The sequence below is a fragment of the Sminthopsis crassicaudata genome, chromosome 5 (assembly GCF_048593235.1).
Source record: "Sminthopsis crassicaudata isolate SCR6 chromosome 5, ASM4859323v1, whole genome shotgun sequence".
NCBI lineage: Eukaryota > Metazoa > Chordata > Mammalia > Dasyuromorphia > Dasyuridae > Sminthopsis > Sminthopsis crassicaudata.
This window is the reverse complement of record NC_133621.1, coordinates 178,004,958-178,021,087: the sequence shown is the minus strand read 5'-3', so window position 1 is coordinate 178,021,087 and position 16,130 is coordinate 178,004,958. Positions and strand designations below refer to the sequence as shown.

General features: G+C 32.4%; 1 pseudogene; it reads left to right on the top strand.

Moving 5' to 3' along the window:
* The first annotated feature begins 3,646 nt into the window (after nucleotides 1-3,646).
* On the top strand, nucleotides 3,647-6,980 carry LOC141543919 (ataxin-3-like; annotated as a pseudogene).
* The last annotated feature ends 9,150 nt before the right edge of the window (nucleotides 6,981-16,130 follow it).

Below are 16,130 nucleotides of genomic sequence, written 5' to 3'. Positions count from 1 at the left end.
CTCTTTGGAGATACATACCTAGTAATGGTATTGCTAGGTAAAAGGGCATGCATTTTATAGTCCCTTGGACACATTTCCAAATTGTTCTACAGAATTGTTAAATCAGTTCACAATTCCACCAACAGTGAGTCAATATCTCTTTTGTCCCACATTCTCTCCAAAATTTTTCATTTTCCTCCTCTGTCATATTAGCCAATCCAATAGGTATGAATTGTTTTAATTTGCGTTTTTTCAAATCAAGACTGAGAGCATTTTTTTTTTCATATGGCTTTAAATAGTTTTGATTACTTCATCTGAAAACTGTTCATATCTTTGCATTATTTACCAACTGGAGAATGGCTCTTATTTTTAGAAATTTTACTCATTTTTCTACACAGCTGAGAAATGAGGCCTTTATCAGTGACACTTCAATTTTTTCACAGTTATTATTACTAATTTCATCCCCTCCAATTTATTTTATTCTGTCTCTCCTTATACACTGTCTCTTCTCAAAAGGATTTTGCTTCTGACTTCTGCCTCCCCCAATCTGCTCTTCCTTCTATTACCCCCTTCTCTTATTCCATTTTTCTGCTACTTTCCTGTAGTTGAAGATAAATTTCTATACCCGATTGAATTTTTATGTTATTCCCTCTTCTGATGAGACCAAGGTTCATTCACTTCCAGTCACTTTCTTTTTTCATCTTTTCCACTGAAAAACCTTTTTCTTACCTCTTTTATGTGAGATGATTTACCCCATTATACATCTCCCTTTCCTTTTCTTCCAGTACATTCCTCTCTCATTCTTTTGTTTTATTTTTTATGTGTTATCTCTTCACATTCAAATCACACCTATATTCCCTATCTATATATATTTATACTAAATCACCTAATAATGAGAAAGCTCTTATGAATTACAAATATCTTCCCATGTAGAATGTGTACAGTTAACTATACTAAGTTGCAAATAATTTCCCTTTCCTGTTTACTTTCTTCTGCTTCTATTGAATCTTTTATTTAAAGAAAATTTGACTTCACCTCTGATCTTTTCATCAAGAATGCTTGAAAGTCCTCAATTTTATTAAATATGCATTTTCCCCCAAAGGATTATACTCAGTTTTGCTGCCTAGACAATTTTTGGTTGTAATCATAACTCTTTTGCCCTCCAGAAAATCATACATCAAGTCCTCCAATCCTTTAATATAGAAGCTGCTAAATTTTGTATTATCTTGACTATGGTTCCACTATGCTTAAATTGTTGCTTTCTGGTTGTTCGCAATATTTTTTCCTTCACCTGGGAACTCTGAGATTTGGTTAAAAGATTCTTTGGAGTTTTAATTTGAGTATCTCTTTCAGGAGGTGATCAGTGAATTTTTTCAATTCTATTTTACCCTTTGGTTCTATAATATATGGGCAAATTTCCTTGATAATTTCTTGAAAGATGATGCCTCAGCTCTTTTTTTTGATCATGGCTTTCAAATAGTCTAAAAATTATGAAATTATCTCTCCTGGATTTATTTCCCAGTTCAGTTATTTTTACAATGAGATATTTCACATTGATTCTATTTTTTCATTGTTTTGTTTTATTGTTTCTTGATTTATCATAGTCATTAGCTTCCACTTGCCCCATTATAATTTCAAAGTAATTATTTTCTTCTATGAGCTTTATCCCATGTTCTACTTTCACCCCAGTGAGACAGACCCTTCCTGCTATCCCTCTAAGTTGTTTTCTTTCACTCCATCTTTGTGTGCATTCTAACATTCTACAATTTGTTCAGAGACATTATTTATAAGTATTTGAAGGAATCTGGGAAAGAGCTCAGGCAAATCACTGCCTTTACTCTGCCATTGTGGCCTTGCCTCATGGTCCTCAAGATAGTTACTTCCTGATGAATCTTCATTAAAGTTATTAGAAAACTTCTCTTTTTTTAAAATTGAAATTATTTCTCGTTAGATTGTTTTCACCTGGGGAATTTTAGAACATGAGGTTCTTATTATACTTTTCTTTCCTGAATCCTTTGGAATCTTCTTCCTCAAAATCTCAGGATCATATGACACACAATGTGGATTCCAGGCAACTTTAAAGCCACCTAACTTTCTCATCCCTCCTAATGTACGTCTTTTTGACTTCAAGGTTTCAGTAGCAAAAAAAAAAAAAAAAAAAAAAAAAAAATTCATTTTTTTAAAAAGAAAATATCTCTTTCTTTGAAAAAAATTGGAAAAAAAAACCAACATGCTCCTAAAGCAATTATTTGTCTATTAAACAATTTTCTCCATGGGCAAAGCCAAGATAGTTTAGGGCAACCAGAAAAATAAGAATTGATTTCAGGGCATGAAAAAGATCAAAAAGGATTTTGAAATCAGGTTAGAGAATTAGAGGAAATATTGGAAAGAAAAATTAGAGTGATACAAAAGGAAATAGAAAAAATTAATGAGAAGAATGCCTTAAAAACCAAAATTAGCCAAATGGGAAAGGAGATACAAAAACTTCTTAAAAAATAGAATTGATTCTATACCAATCATACTGCCAAAAATTATTTTGTAGAACTAGAAAAAATAATAACAAAATTCATCTGGAAAAACAAAAGTTCAAGAATATCAAGAAAATTGATGAAAAAAAAAAAATGCAAAGGATGGTGGCTCAGCTGTACCAGATCTAAAGTTATATTACAAAGCAGCAATCATCAAAACCATTTAATACTGTTTAAGAAACAGAGTAGTTGATCAATGGAATAAATTAAATATATACAATACAATAATCAAGGTCTATAATAATCTAGTATTTGATAAACACTCACATCCAAGCTTCTGGGCTAAGACCTCACCTTTCAACAAAAATTGCTGGGAAAACTGGAAAATAATATGTCAGAAACTCAGCCTAAACCTACATCTCACACCCCTATCAATATAAGGTCAAAATGGATACATAATTTGAGCATAAAGGGTGATATCATAGGTAAATTATCCCTAGATCTCTTAATTTGCGAGGAATTTGTGACCAAAGAAGAACAAGGGAACATTATGAAAGGCAAAATGGACAACTTTGATTACATTAAATTAAAAAGGTTTTGCACAAACAAAACCAACAAAAACAAGATTAAAAGGAAAGCACAAAGTTGGGGAAAAAAATGTTGTAGCCTGTGTTTCTGATAAAGTATCATTTCTAAAATATATAAAGAATTGTGTCAAATTTATATGAGTACAGATCATTCCCCCATTAATAAATAGTCAAAGGATATGAAAAGGATATGTCAAATAACAAAATGAAAGCCATCTATAATCATATAAAAATACTCTAAATCACTGTTGACTAGAGAAATACAAATTAAAACAACTCTGAGGTACCACCTCACACCTCTCAGATTGGCTAAGATGACAGGAAAAGACAATGATAAATGTTGGAGGGCATGTGGGAAAACTTGGACACTAATGCATTGTTGGTGAAGTTGTGAAATGATTCAACCATTCTGGAGTTCAATTTAGAGCTTGCCCAAAGGGCTATCAAACTGTGCATACCCTTTGACCCAGCAGTGACATTACTAGGTCTGTATCCCAGAAAATCATAAGAGAGGGACAAAAACCCATATGTGCAAAAATGTTTATCTCAGTTCTTTTTGTGGTAGTACTAATAATACAATAATAAAGCAAAATCAAGAAAAAATAGCAGAAAATGGAAGATATCTTATCTGAAAAACAACTGACCTGAAAAATAGATTGAGGATACATAATTTAAGAATTATAAGATTATTAGCCTATAATGTCCAGGCTAGCTCCCTGAAGACCTCAGGATCAGCCAGAGTCAGAATAAGTAAAAATCCTTGTTCTTCATGGGGAGAAAGTCAAACTGCCAGGATTTAGCCAAAGATCTCTTAATAATTCTGAAGTCTAGAATATCCATCTTTCTCCTTCTCCTCTTGCTGCCAAGTGAAGTCTGGCCTCTCTCACTTCACCTTCTAATTCTTGCTACAATTATCTTTACACCGAACATTGAGTCAGCATCAGTGGTGAGAAGGGCCATTTATCCAAACATATGCTAATAGAGTCATTGTTTAATACTGAATAGGTAATTAGCCTTAAGTGCTTGGTTGTCTGATTCAGGCACACCTTTTCATAGTTTCAGCCCTTTACAGACAACCCTGATCAAAGAAATAGTTCAGACATCATATTTTTAATAAATTATCAGGGAAAACTGTCTTGATATTTTAGAACCATAATTTCACATGTATAATTGTTATATTGTTTGCTTTTTCAGTGCATAGAAAAGGATGTAAGAGAGAAAAAGAATTCAGAATTAAATATATAAAAATTAAAAAGTTAAAATAAATATAGTTATATTAAAATACATTACTGAAAGATAACTTTAAATGTTCCACATTAGACATTCTTTAGGATGAATTACATTGTCTTTGAGAAGAAATTTATATGACATATGGAAGAATTAGAAGGATTGTTTGTTTCTTTCTTTGGGTAGTAAAATTTACTAATGCTCCTTGAGATTGATGAGAGTTAGGAAAGGGGGAACCCCTTTTGGGTTGGTGCAAGGATAGTCCTGTGATGGCGCAGAGTATCCTGTAAAGGAATTTACAGGCCTGAAAACCTAGATTGATTAAAAGGTTTATTATAAGGATTTGGAAGTAAAGTTTAGTCAGTAAAGTTGAGGGTAGAGATAAAAGGACACCAGAATAGGTCTGGTGGGCAGAAACCCTTGACATGACCGAAATAAGGATGCCATGCTTAGGACTTCTGCAAAATGTAGACTCCAAAGTAGCCCCTTTTATAATGGGGGTTCTTGGAGATCTTTAAGGTGGGTGGAGTCCCAGGCTCCTGGAGGGTTTTTAGATAAGGAAGAAACTGTGGGGTTTGGGAAACCTGAGCAGATAGTGGGGGGGCTGGGAAAACCCAAGCCAACTCAGATTCGCTGGGGGCTGGGGAAAGCCCAGATGTCTTAAAGGGACCTCAACCCTCAAAAAGATCAACTGTATAAATTTCTAATATAATTTGGACTTCACTTCACTAATTACTACACCTACCTCTTTAGCATCTTTGAACTTTAAACTTTTTTTGCAGAACAGGATAGTTTGGAGTTCATTGCTAGTTCTGTAATTTAACAATTTGTCCTTTCTTATGGTAAATCCAACCTGTATTAAATAATTAAATAAAGTCTTACTCTGATGCCTTATCATAGTATATATAGTAAAGGTTATCATACCAAAGCATAATTCTGCCAGATAAAACCACACATCAAAGACCTAACAATGAAGAAACATAGCTGAAACCCAGGAGATTTGTAGATGGTGAATTTATGTTCAAAACAAAAGCAATCAAGTCATGGAGAGATTATGATCAACCATGAAAGTGCTCACACTGATGAAATAATGAATCCTTGGACCATGGTCAAATTATGTTCAAACACATTGTTCAATTCAGCAAACATTAATGTGTTCATTAGATTCAAATCACTGAACTAATCACTGAAATAGCTTTCAATCTAGAAAGAAAAATAAAATACACATACAGAATTAAAATGCAAACAAGATGTGTTATAGCAAAACATTTTTGACAGTCCAGAAAATCATGAGGTCCTGGTGGAGGAATATGCCCAATTTTCATAGAGAAAGAAATATCTGATTAGATTCTTAAAGCACAGATATGATGTTAATGGGCAGAAATGGAAGAAATACAGTGCAAGATAGGCAATATCACATAGGAGGAAAATCTGAGTAAAATTCAGATTCTAGTGAAATTTCTATTTTTCCAGAGAACTTGTATAAATAAACTTTCATGTTTGAATAATTGAATGGGAAAGGAAAAGCATATTTGTTTGCAGAAAACTAATAAAATCTTCCTGGGAAGAAACATGTGGAGATTATTATGAAAATCTGCTACAGAATTGTTTCAGATGAACCTACTGAGAGGACCTGCTTGAAAGCAGAGAAATGACTACCAATAATGGGACATTGTGATCCATTAGTTCAATTGTGTGTGCTTTAAAATTTTGATATTTGGTTTAGAGGTGATGAAGGGGACAGAGCTGAATACTGAAGGAGTGGAGGGCCATTGATGCCAGACAACATAAAGTCTATTTCCCATGAGAAACAAGAAGGCTCACTCACTCCACATTGCCTGAATAATTTGTTCCAAGAAGAATATTTCAGACCTATGAAATTATTCTCTATTGCTTATCAATAGATGATCTCATCAGCTAGATGAAAAAGAGCAGATGAGCATGGCAGAGGAAGAAATCACTAGTGAAAACTATCAAACATTTTTATAGCAATCTTCAGGAATTGTGAATGGCAGTGGTTTCTTCTCTATTCGAGTTATAAGCAATGCCTTGAAAGTTTGAAGTTCAAAGCTAATCTTCTTCAATAGCCCAAATTATCAGAGGTTCTGGATTAATCCTATAAATGAAAGATCATTTATATGCAACTATAAAGAACATTGGTTTACAATTTGAAAATTAGGAAAACAGTGGCTCAACCTAAGCTCTCTCAACAGGTCTAAAATTATTATCATAAAAAAGAAACAATACAAAATTATTATCAGATCCTTACCTTGTATTTTAATGGCTCAGTTATAACAGGAAGGTTATTCCATTGTTGAAAATGGTGATCTACAAGACTGTGAAGCTGACCAGCTCCTGCCCATGACTTCCATACAACAAATGCCTAGACCAAAACTCATTAGAGAAGAATTCGCTCAACTTAAAGTCAAAGAGTACATAACACAGACTTAGAGCAATCTTAGAAGTAAGTCATTCATATGATGGAATAGAAATGTTAGAGGAAGATAAGAGAATCTACAAAGAACTCTAGCACTGAGTTGACAGGAAATTGATATGGAAAATGAAAAAGCAGATCTGCTTAGAGCAATTCAACTTAGTATGCAAAGTGGTTCTAGATATTCCACAGACTTCAAGTACAAATTTATCAACATCTCTTACTTTAGAAGAACTATGACAGAGAAAAGAAGCCTACTTTGAAAAACAACAACAGTCAAAATAGATATTGCATCTACATGAAGAGCCAACAACAAAAGCAGATGCACTTCAAGGGACAATGTTGTAAAAAATTACCCATGTATATGTTCTGTCAATAAAAAAGCTATAATTAAAAAAAAAAAGGCAAATGCACTTGAAATTAATCCAGGTGACAATATGACTGAAGAAGACATGCTTCTATGAATGTTTTTGGAAACTTAGTAATAATTTGAAAACTAAAGAAAAAATAGTAAAATGACTTTCAAAAAATATATCAAAATATTCATATTCCCCAAATTGACTCCTTATGCAAGTATCTTATACAGAGTTCATTTCACAGATCATTTCATAGGTCAGAGTAGTATAGTACTCAGAAAGAAAGTATGAGGAGGAAGTTTAAAAATAAAAATGATAGAAAATATATCTAGTTTGGAACTAAAGACCATCTCTCTCAAATATAAGCCAAAGGCACATTCAACAATTGGATAAATACACAATAGTTTTGTAAATAACATTTATTCCCTTTTGGGGGTGGATGGATAATAACGTCTCAAAATAATTTTTTAAAAAAATCTTTTGCAGGTTAACTAATAAAATCTAGATATATTTTGTGTGTTCTCATTTTTTTCTTTATTTTTATTTTCTCTGACTTCAATTCTTCTTCTATATAGCTTTCATTCCATCTTATTTGAAATTATTTTATGATAGGAATCATTTCCTATCATTTCAATATGCCACAAAGTGATTGTCTATGATTGGTGCATTCTGAGATTTGAAAGGAACCCTACAAAAGAACATTGAATTTGGGGAGAATACAACTATTTTTCAAAGGGCTTTTCTGTTATGTCAAAATGTTACAGTTTTATATGAACCTCCCTATATTAAAAATCTCAATGTCAAGTAGTTTCCAAATTTGTTAAAGAAAGTGAGAGAAATATAGTATGCAAGTCAGCTTGTGTTAATTGTAAGACTTAAGGTCCAGGATAGTCATATAATGAACTAAACTGGACTCCCTCTTATCCTGCAGCTATTTTTTTGTGAATGGTGCTTTCTGTTTTACACATATTTGAAATATATGCAAATGTAAATAAATGTTGCTTGACCTATATTCCATTTAATAGAAATTTCACATATATAATATATAATAATCTTGGAACTTATGGAAAAAAATTGCTTACTAAATTATATTTAAAATTATGTTGTTACTCTACTATTTAGCTATAAATACAGTGAAATTGTATGGCTCAATACCAAGTGAGGTTATAAATAAAATATTTATCAAACAAAGAAAAAAATTGATATTCATAATTAACAAAATGATAAATAAGTCAACTGTTGGGGAACTGTAGGAAGATCAAATAAGCAATGTTGAGTTCATACCTGCCAGAAAAAAAATAGATTTCTTGAATTTACATAAAAATGAATCACATTGCTAAGAGGTTCTGATTTGAGACATTAAAAACTATTAAGAAATCAGCATGACAGTAAGTCAGCATGAGATAGAAAAAGGAGCAGGAGAAGTGGCGTCAATGAAGTTGAAAGAATGCAAAGGACACGTAAGTCTTTAGTTGCTTTTGCAGAGAGCTTGCTGATGGAAGACAATTTTGCTTTGTTGATTGGCTGGAGTAAAAGCTGGAGCAGCTGTGGAAGCTCCCTGGCTGAAACTAATTTTTGATGGTATATCAAAAGCATAGGAATTCATTGCTTTCTGGTGCCACCTAGAGCTGCAGAAAGGAAAGTTTGCTTTCCACTGCAATCTCCAAAATGGGATTAGCTTGTGGTTTTTCTGTAAATAAAGAAAAGTCCTGGAGCTAGATAAAGCAGAATCCTCTCCTATATCCTTCTCTGAGATGCCTGGCAGTTTAACATATACATAAACTCCCCATGAATCTAAACATATAAAACCAAATTCTAAGCCATTTTTTCCCTAGACCAGGACAATTTAAAAGGACAAAAGGAGATGTATGTGAATATTAGAGTGGGGGCTGGCCAGAAGTACAGTGAGGAGGAAACAGTGTTTGAAAAAGAATAGAACATGTAAGAAACAACCAGCAGGATGATTTCAAAGTCTTGGAGAGACCTACATGAACTGATGCAAAGTGAAATTAGCAGAACCAGGAGATCATTATACACGGCAACAACAAAACTATATCTGATCAATTCTGGCAGAGGTGGCTCTCTTCAACATAGAAATGATTCAAACCAGTTCCACTTATGCAGTGATGAAGAGAATCATCTACACACCCAAAGAAAGAACAATGGGAAAAGAGGGTAGAACACAACATAGCATTCTTATTCTCTGTTTTTATTTGCTTGCATTTTGTTTTTTTCCTTAGTTTTTTTTCCTTCCTTCTTGATCTGATTTTTTTTTGCATAATCAAATAACTGTATAAATATGTAAACACCTATTCGATCTAACGTGTCTTTCAATATATTTAACATGTATTGGACTACCTGCCATACAGGGGAAGGGGTAGGGGGAAGAAAGGGAAAATTTGCAACAAAAGGTTATGCAAGGGTCAATGTTGGAAAAATTACCCATGCATATGCTCTGTAAATAAAAAGCTTTAATAATAATAATAAAAGAACAGAACCAAAAGAAGTTAAGGTCACAAGGGAGCAGAACCCCAACTTGAGTAAGAACTACAGAATATACCAGTAGGCAATAATCAGACTACTCCACTTTGAAAGCACCAAAATAGTTTAGATCCCCAGACCTAGCTGTGAAAGCAACAGAAGGACTTAAAATATTGAAACTCAGGGAAATAATCCCCATCAAAAGGTAAGCAGTGTCCAACTCTAACATAAAGTCTTAATTCAAGAAATAGTTTTGAAAAATGAGCAAACAACCAAAAAAAGAACCTGATTATAAAAAAGCTAATGTAGTGAGAGGAAAGCTCAAGAAATAAACTCAGGAAATGTTGTCTAAAAAAAACATTTGCAAGCAAAGCCTTAAGTAAGGAGAAAACCATACAGCCTAGAAACAAGCCCAAGATTTCTAGAATAGCTAAGGAAGAAGTTGATTTTCAAGCCCCCAAAATGATTTTTAAAATCATATGAGTAGTAATGGAAAAAATAGGGAAAGAAATTAAAACAATGAATAAAATTATGAGAAACTAATCAATAGTTTGATTTAAAAGGCACAAAAAATACTGAAAATAGCTTCTTAAAAAAAGAGTTGAACAACTGATTAAAGAAGTACAAAACCTCACTGAATAAAAGAAGTTCTTAAAAATTACAATTTACCAAATGGAAGCTGAAGATTTCATGTGACATCAAGACACAATGAAACAAGGAAAAAAGACCAAAAAATAGAAGAAAATGTAAACTACACCATAGGAAAATTAACTAGACTAAAAGATAGATTGAAGAAAGACATTTTTAAAAGCATTAAATTACTTGAATGATATATTATAAAAAGAACTTGTACATCATATTTAAACTAATTATAAAGGAAAACTATAGAGGGAGCTTAGAGGGGCAGCTAAATGGTGCAGTGAATAAAGCACCAACCCTGAAGTCAAAGGACCTAAATTCAAATCTGATTATAGACACTATGTGGTCTTGGGCAACTCACTTAACCCCAATTGCTTCAGCCAAAAAATAAGTAAATGAGATAGCTTGAAACTAGAGGGCAAAGTAGAAATTAAAAGAATCCGCCAATTACCAAATAAAAGGAATTATAAAATGAAGACACTTAAGAATTCTATAGAAAATTCAGAATTTTTAGTAAAGGAGAAAATATTGCCAGCAGTAGAAAGAGAAAATTCAAATATTGTTGAGTCACAGCACAAAATTTAACAGCTATCACTATAAAGAACTGAAGGGTTTGAAATGTTACATTCTGGAAGGTAAAGGAGCAAGAAATACAACCAAAATTAATCTGCCAAACAAAACTGATATCTTAAAGAAAGAAAAAATATGAATATTTAATGAAAGAGAGAATTTTCAAGCATTCTTGATTAAAAAAAATTGACATTTAAACACAAGACTAAATAAAAAGTTTTTAGGAAGAGGAAGGAAAAATAAGAATGGAAGAAATTATCTCATATATAAAGGAGGCATAAAGGAATGAGGGGTTTGGTGGGGGATTGGTAACTAGAACATAACTCCCATCTGAACTTATTTAAAGAAAGATTTTACACACACACACACACACACACACACACATACACACAAACTGTTTCATAAGTCTCCCATCCTAATGTTCTAACTTTCCCAAGTTTTCATGATAATGCTGTTCCTGAATTTTTTTTTATGTGACTATTCCTCCTTAATTTCTTTTGGATTATAATCTATGCCTCACCCCTCTACTTCTGAGTGTCCTTCAAGGCCATTATACTTTCTTCTCTTCTCTCTGTACCTTTTTTTCTTGGTGATCTCATTCAGTCACAGGATTTTAATTTTCTCTATTTGCAGATGACACTAAAATATCCAGACCTAGCTTTTCTCCTAAACTATATTCTTGAATTACTCCATTCCTGATGAAGATTCCTAATTAGATATCCCATAGGTATCTCAAATTCAACATTGCACTATGCAAACTATTTGAAAAAATAGGGAAAGAAGATGTCCTACCAAATTCCTTTTATGACATAGATAAGGTGCTGATACCTAAACTAGGTAGGGGTGAAAAAAATTATAGACCAATTTCCATAATGAATATTGATGCAAAAATCTTAAATAAAGTATTAACAAAAAGATTACAGAAAGTATTTCCCAGAATAATATACTATGATCAAGGTAGATTTATACCAGAAATGCAGGGCTAGTGCAATATTAAGAAAACTATTAGCACAAATGACTCTATCAAGAATCAAACTAACAAAAATCATATGATTATCTCAATGAATGCAGAAAAAGCATTTGACAAAATCCAAGACCATTCTCAATAAAAACACTAGAGAGTACGGGTAAAAATGGAGTTTTCCTTAAAATGATTAGTAACATCTATTTTAAAACATCAGTAAGCATCATATATAATGGAAATAAACTAGGACTATTCCCAATAAGATCAAGGTGAAAAAGGGTTGCCCACTATCACAAATATTATTCAATATTGTATTAGATATGTTAACTTTGGCAATAAGAGAAGAAAAAGAGACTAAAGGAATTAGAGTAGGCAATGAGGAAACCAAATTATCATTCTTTAAAGATGATATGATGGTATACTTAGAGAACCCTATAGAATCAATTTAAAAAACTACTGAAACAATTCATAACTTTAGCAAAGTTGCAAGATACAAAATAAGTTCACATAAATCATTAGCATTTTTATATATTACCAACTAACTCCAGCAGCAAGAGATGTAAAGAGAAATTCCATTTTAAATAACTTCAGTAATATGAAATATTTGGGTGTCTATCTTCCAAGACAAACTCAGAAATTATATGAACACAATTATAAAACACTTCCCACACAAATAAAGTCAGATCTAGTCAACTGGAAAAAATCAAGTGCTCATGGGTTAGTCAAGAAATACTATCTAAATTAATCTATTTATTCTGCCATATCAAAATCCCCAAAAAAATATTTTATAGATCTAGAAAAAAATAAACAACAAAATTCATCTGAAAGAACAAAAAAAAAAAAAAAAACAAGAATTTCAAGGGAATGAATGAAAAATTCAAATGAAAGTGGCCTAGCTCTGCCAGATCTAAAACTATATTACAAAGCGCTGATCATCAAAATCATTTGGTACTGGCTAAGAAATAGTGTAGTCGATCAGTGGAATAGATTAGGTTCACAGGGCAAAATAGTCAATGCTTATACCAATCTATTGTTTAACAAATCAAAGACCCCAGCTTTTGGGATAAAAACTCACTAATAGACAAAAACTGCTGGGAAAATTGGAAATCAATATGACAGAAACTAGGCATTATACACAAATAACAATAAAAAATAACATCACATACCAAAATAAGGTCAAAATAGGTTCATGATTTAGACATAAAGAGTAATATTATAAACAAATTAGAAAAACAAAGGATAATTTACCTCTCAGATCTGTGGAGAAGGAAGGAATTTGTGGCCAAAGAAAAACTGGAGTTCATTATTAGAAACAAAATAGATAATTTTGATTATATTAAGTTAAAAAGGATTTGTACAAAGAAAACCAATGGAGACAATATTAGAAAGGCAATAATAAACTAGCAAAACATTTTTACATTCAAAGGTTTTGATAAGACCTCATTTCTAAAATATAGAGATAATTGACTCAAATTTATAAGAATTCAAGCCATTCTCCAATTGATAAATGGTCAAAAGATATAAACAGACAATTTTCAGATAAAGAAATTAAAACCATTTTTAGTCATATGAAAAGATGCTCTAAATCACTATTGATCAGAGAACTGCAAATTAAGACAACTCTGAGGTACCACTACACACCTCTCAGATTGGCTAAAATGACAGGAAAATATAATGAAAAATGTTGGAGGAGATGTGGGAAAACTAGAACACTAATACATTGTTAATGGAATTGTAAATTGATCCAACATTCTGGAGAGCCATTTGGAACTATGCCCAAGGGCTATCAAATAATGTGCATACTCTTTGATCTAGCAGTGTTTCTACTGGACTTATATCCCAAAGAGATCTTAAAATGTCTGTGACAGCCCTTTTTGTAGTGACACAAAACTGGAAATTTAGTGGATGCCCATCAGTTGGAGAATGGCTGAATAAGTTTTGGTATATGAATGTTATGGGTTATTATTGTTCCACAAGAAATGACTATCAGAATGATTTCAGAGAGGCCTGGAGAGACTTAAATGAACTGATGCTGAGTGAAATGAGCAGAATCAAGATGTCATTGTACATGGCAACAAGATTATACAATAATTAATTCTGATGGACATGGCTCTTTTCAATAATGAGAATGTTTCAGGCCAGTTCCAAACATCTCGTGATGAAGAGGGCCATCTGCACCCAGAGAGCACTGTGTATGAATCAAAACATAGCATTTTCCATCTTTTTTGTGTTGTTTGCTTGCATTTTATTTTCTTTCCAATTTTTTCTTTTTTTGTTTTGACTTTTTGCAGCAAAATAATTTATAAATATGTATGCATATATTGAATTTAACATATTTTATCATGTTTAACATATATTGGATTGCTTGCCATCTAGGAGAGAGGGTGGGGAGATGGAGGGGGGATTGGAACACAAGCTTGTGCTGGAGTTAATGTTGAAAAATTATCCATGCATATGTTTTGAAAATAAAAAGAAAGAAAGAAAGAAAGAAAGAAAGAAAGAAAGAAAGAAAGAAAGAAAGAAAGAAAGAAAGAAAGAAAGAAAGAAAGAAAGAAAGAAAGAAAGAAAGAAAGAAAGAAAGAAAGAAAGGAAGGAAGGAAGGAAGAAAGAAGGAAAGAAGGAAAGGAAGGAAGGAAGAGAAAGAAAGAAAGAAGAAAGAAAGAAAGAAAGAAAGAAAGAAAGAAAGAAAGAAAGAAAGAAAGAAAGAAAGAAAGAAAGAAAGAAAGAAAGAAAGAAAGAAAGAAAGAAAGAAAGAAAGAAGGAAAGAAAGAAGGAAAGAAAGAAGGAAAGAAAGAAAGAAAGAAGGAAAGAAAGGAAGGAAGGAAGGAAGGAAGGAAGGAAGAAAGAAGGAAAGAAGGAAAGAGAGAAAGGAAGGAAGGAAGGAAAGAAAGAAAGAAAGAAAGAAAGAAAGAAAGAAAGAAAGAAAGAAAGAAAGAAAGAAAGAAAGAAAGAAAGAAAGAAAGAAAGAAAGAAAGAAAGAAAGAAAGAAAGAAAGAAAGAAAGAAAGAAAGAGAAAGAAAGGAAGAAAGGAAGGAAGGAAGGAAGGAAGGAAGGAAGGAAGGAAGGAAGGAAGGAAGAAAGAAAGAAAGAAAGAAAGAAAGAAAGAAAGAAAGAAAGAAAGAAAGAAAGAAAGAAAGAAAGAAAGAAAGAAAGAAAGAAAGAAAGAAAGAAAGAAAGAAAGAAAGAAAGAAAGAAAGAAAGAAGAAAGAAAGGAAGGAAGGAAGGAAGGAAGGAAGGAAGGAAGGAAGGAAGGAAGGAAGGAAGGAAGGAAGGAAGGAAGGAAGGAAGGAAGGAAAGAAGGAAGGAAAGAAGGGAAGGAAGGAAGGAAAGGAAGGAAGGAAGGGAAGGAAGGAAGGGAGGGAAGGAAGGAAGGAAGGAAGGAAGGGAAGGAAAGGAAGGAAGGGAAGGAAGGGAAGGAAGGGAAGGAAGGGAGGAAGGAAGGGAAGAAGGGAAGGAGGGAGGGAGCAAGGAAGGAAGGAAGGGAGGAAGAAATTTAACATGTACAAAACAGAAGTCATTGTTTTCATCCTGAAATCCATTCCTCTTCCAAAATTTCCATTTCTGCTAAAGACAGAATCATCCTTATATACTCTTCTGTTTACTGTTTATACACCATAAACCTCTGTTGAATATAAGTTCCTTTGGGGCAGAAACTATTTTTAATTTTGTCTTGGTTATGCTAGCAAAATATTTTCCTATACTAAGCACTAAACAAATATTTATGAGATTGGATCAAATCAAATATAGATAGATAAGTAATTAAACAATAGATAGTTTGAGAGGTAGACTATTATCTATATCCAATCCACGTATATGTATGTATAAACTGTATATATGTATGTACTCATGCATGTGTTTGTGCACCTTTCAAGATAAGTTGCAGAAAGAAAATACACAAGATAATCATTGATTCAATATTGGAGGAATAAGGAAAGAAAAGGAATAAAGACAACTTTTAGTTATCTATTTTTTTGTCTATGTATCCCCAGGACTTATTTCAATATTTTTTTGCATAGTAGACAAATAGAGGTAGGTAGATAGATGGATAGATAATAGATTTAGGTTAAATATACACATATATTCCTAGATACATAAATATTAAGTTTATAAATCAACCTAATTCTATCCATGTCAAACTCAAGTATATGCATATAAAACATAGATATGTTTGTACATATGTATAAACATGAGTACATATTGTGCATGTGTGCCTTAAGAGCTGTTGGAAAAACATATTGAACAAGAATTGATCATTGATTGGGAAATAGGAAGGGAAGGAAAAAGAATAAATTAAGGATAATAATTAAGATTGTAAGTTTTGGTAACTGGTAGGATGGTAATATCCTTAGCATCTGATATTAAAACTTCCTATAAGCTGGCTATGACTTACCTTTTAAGTCTTTCTTTGTCCAGATATAGAATACT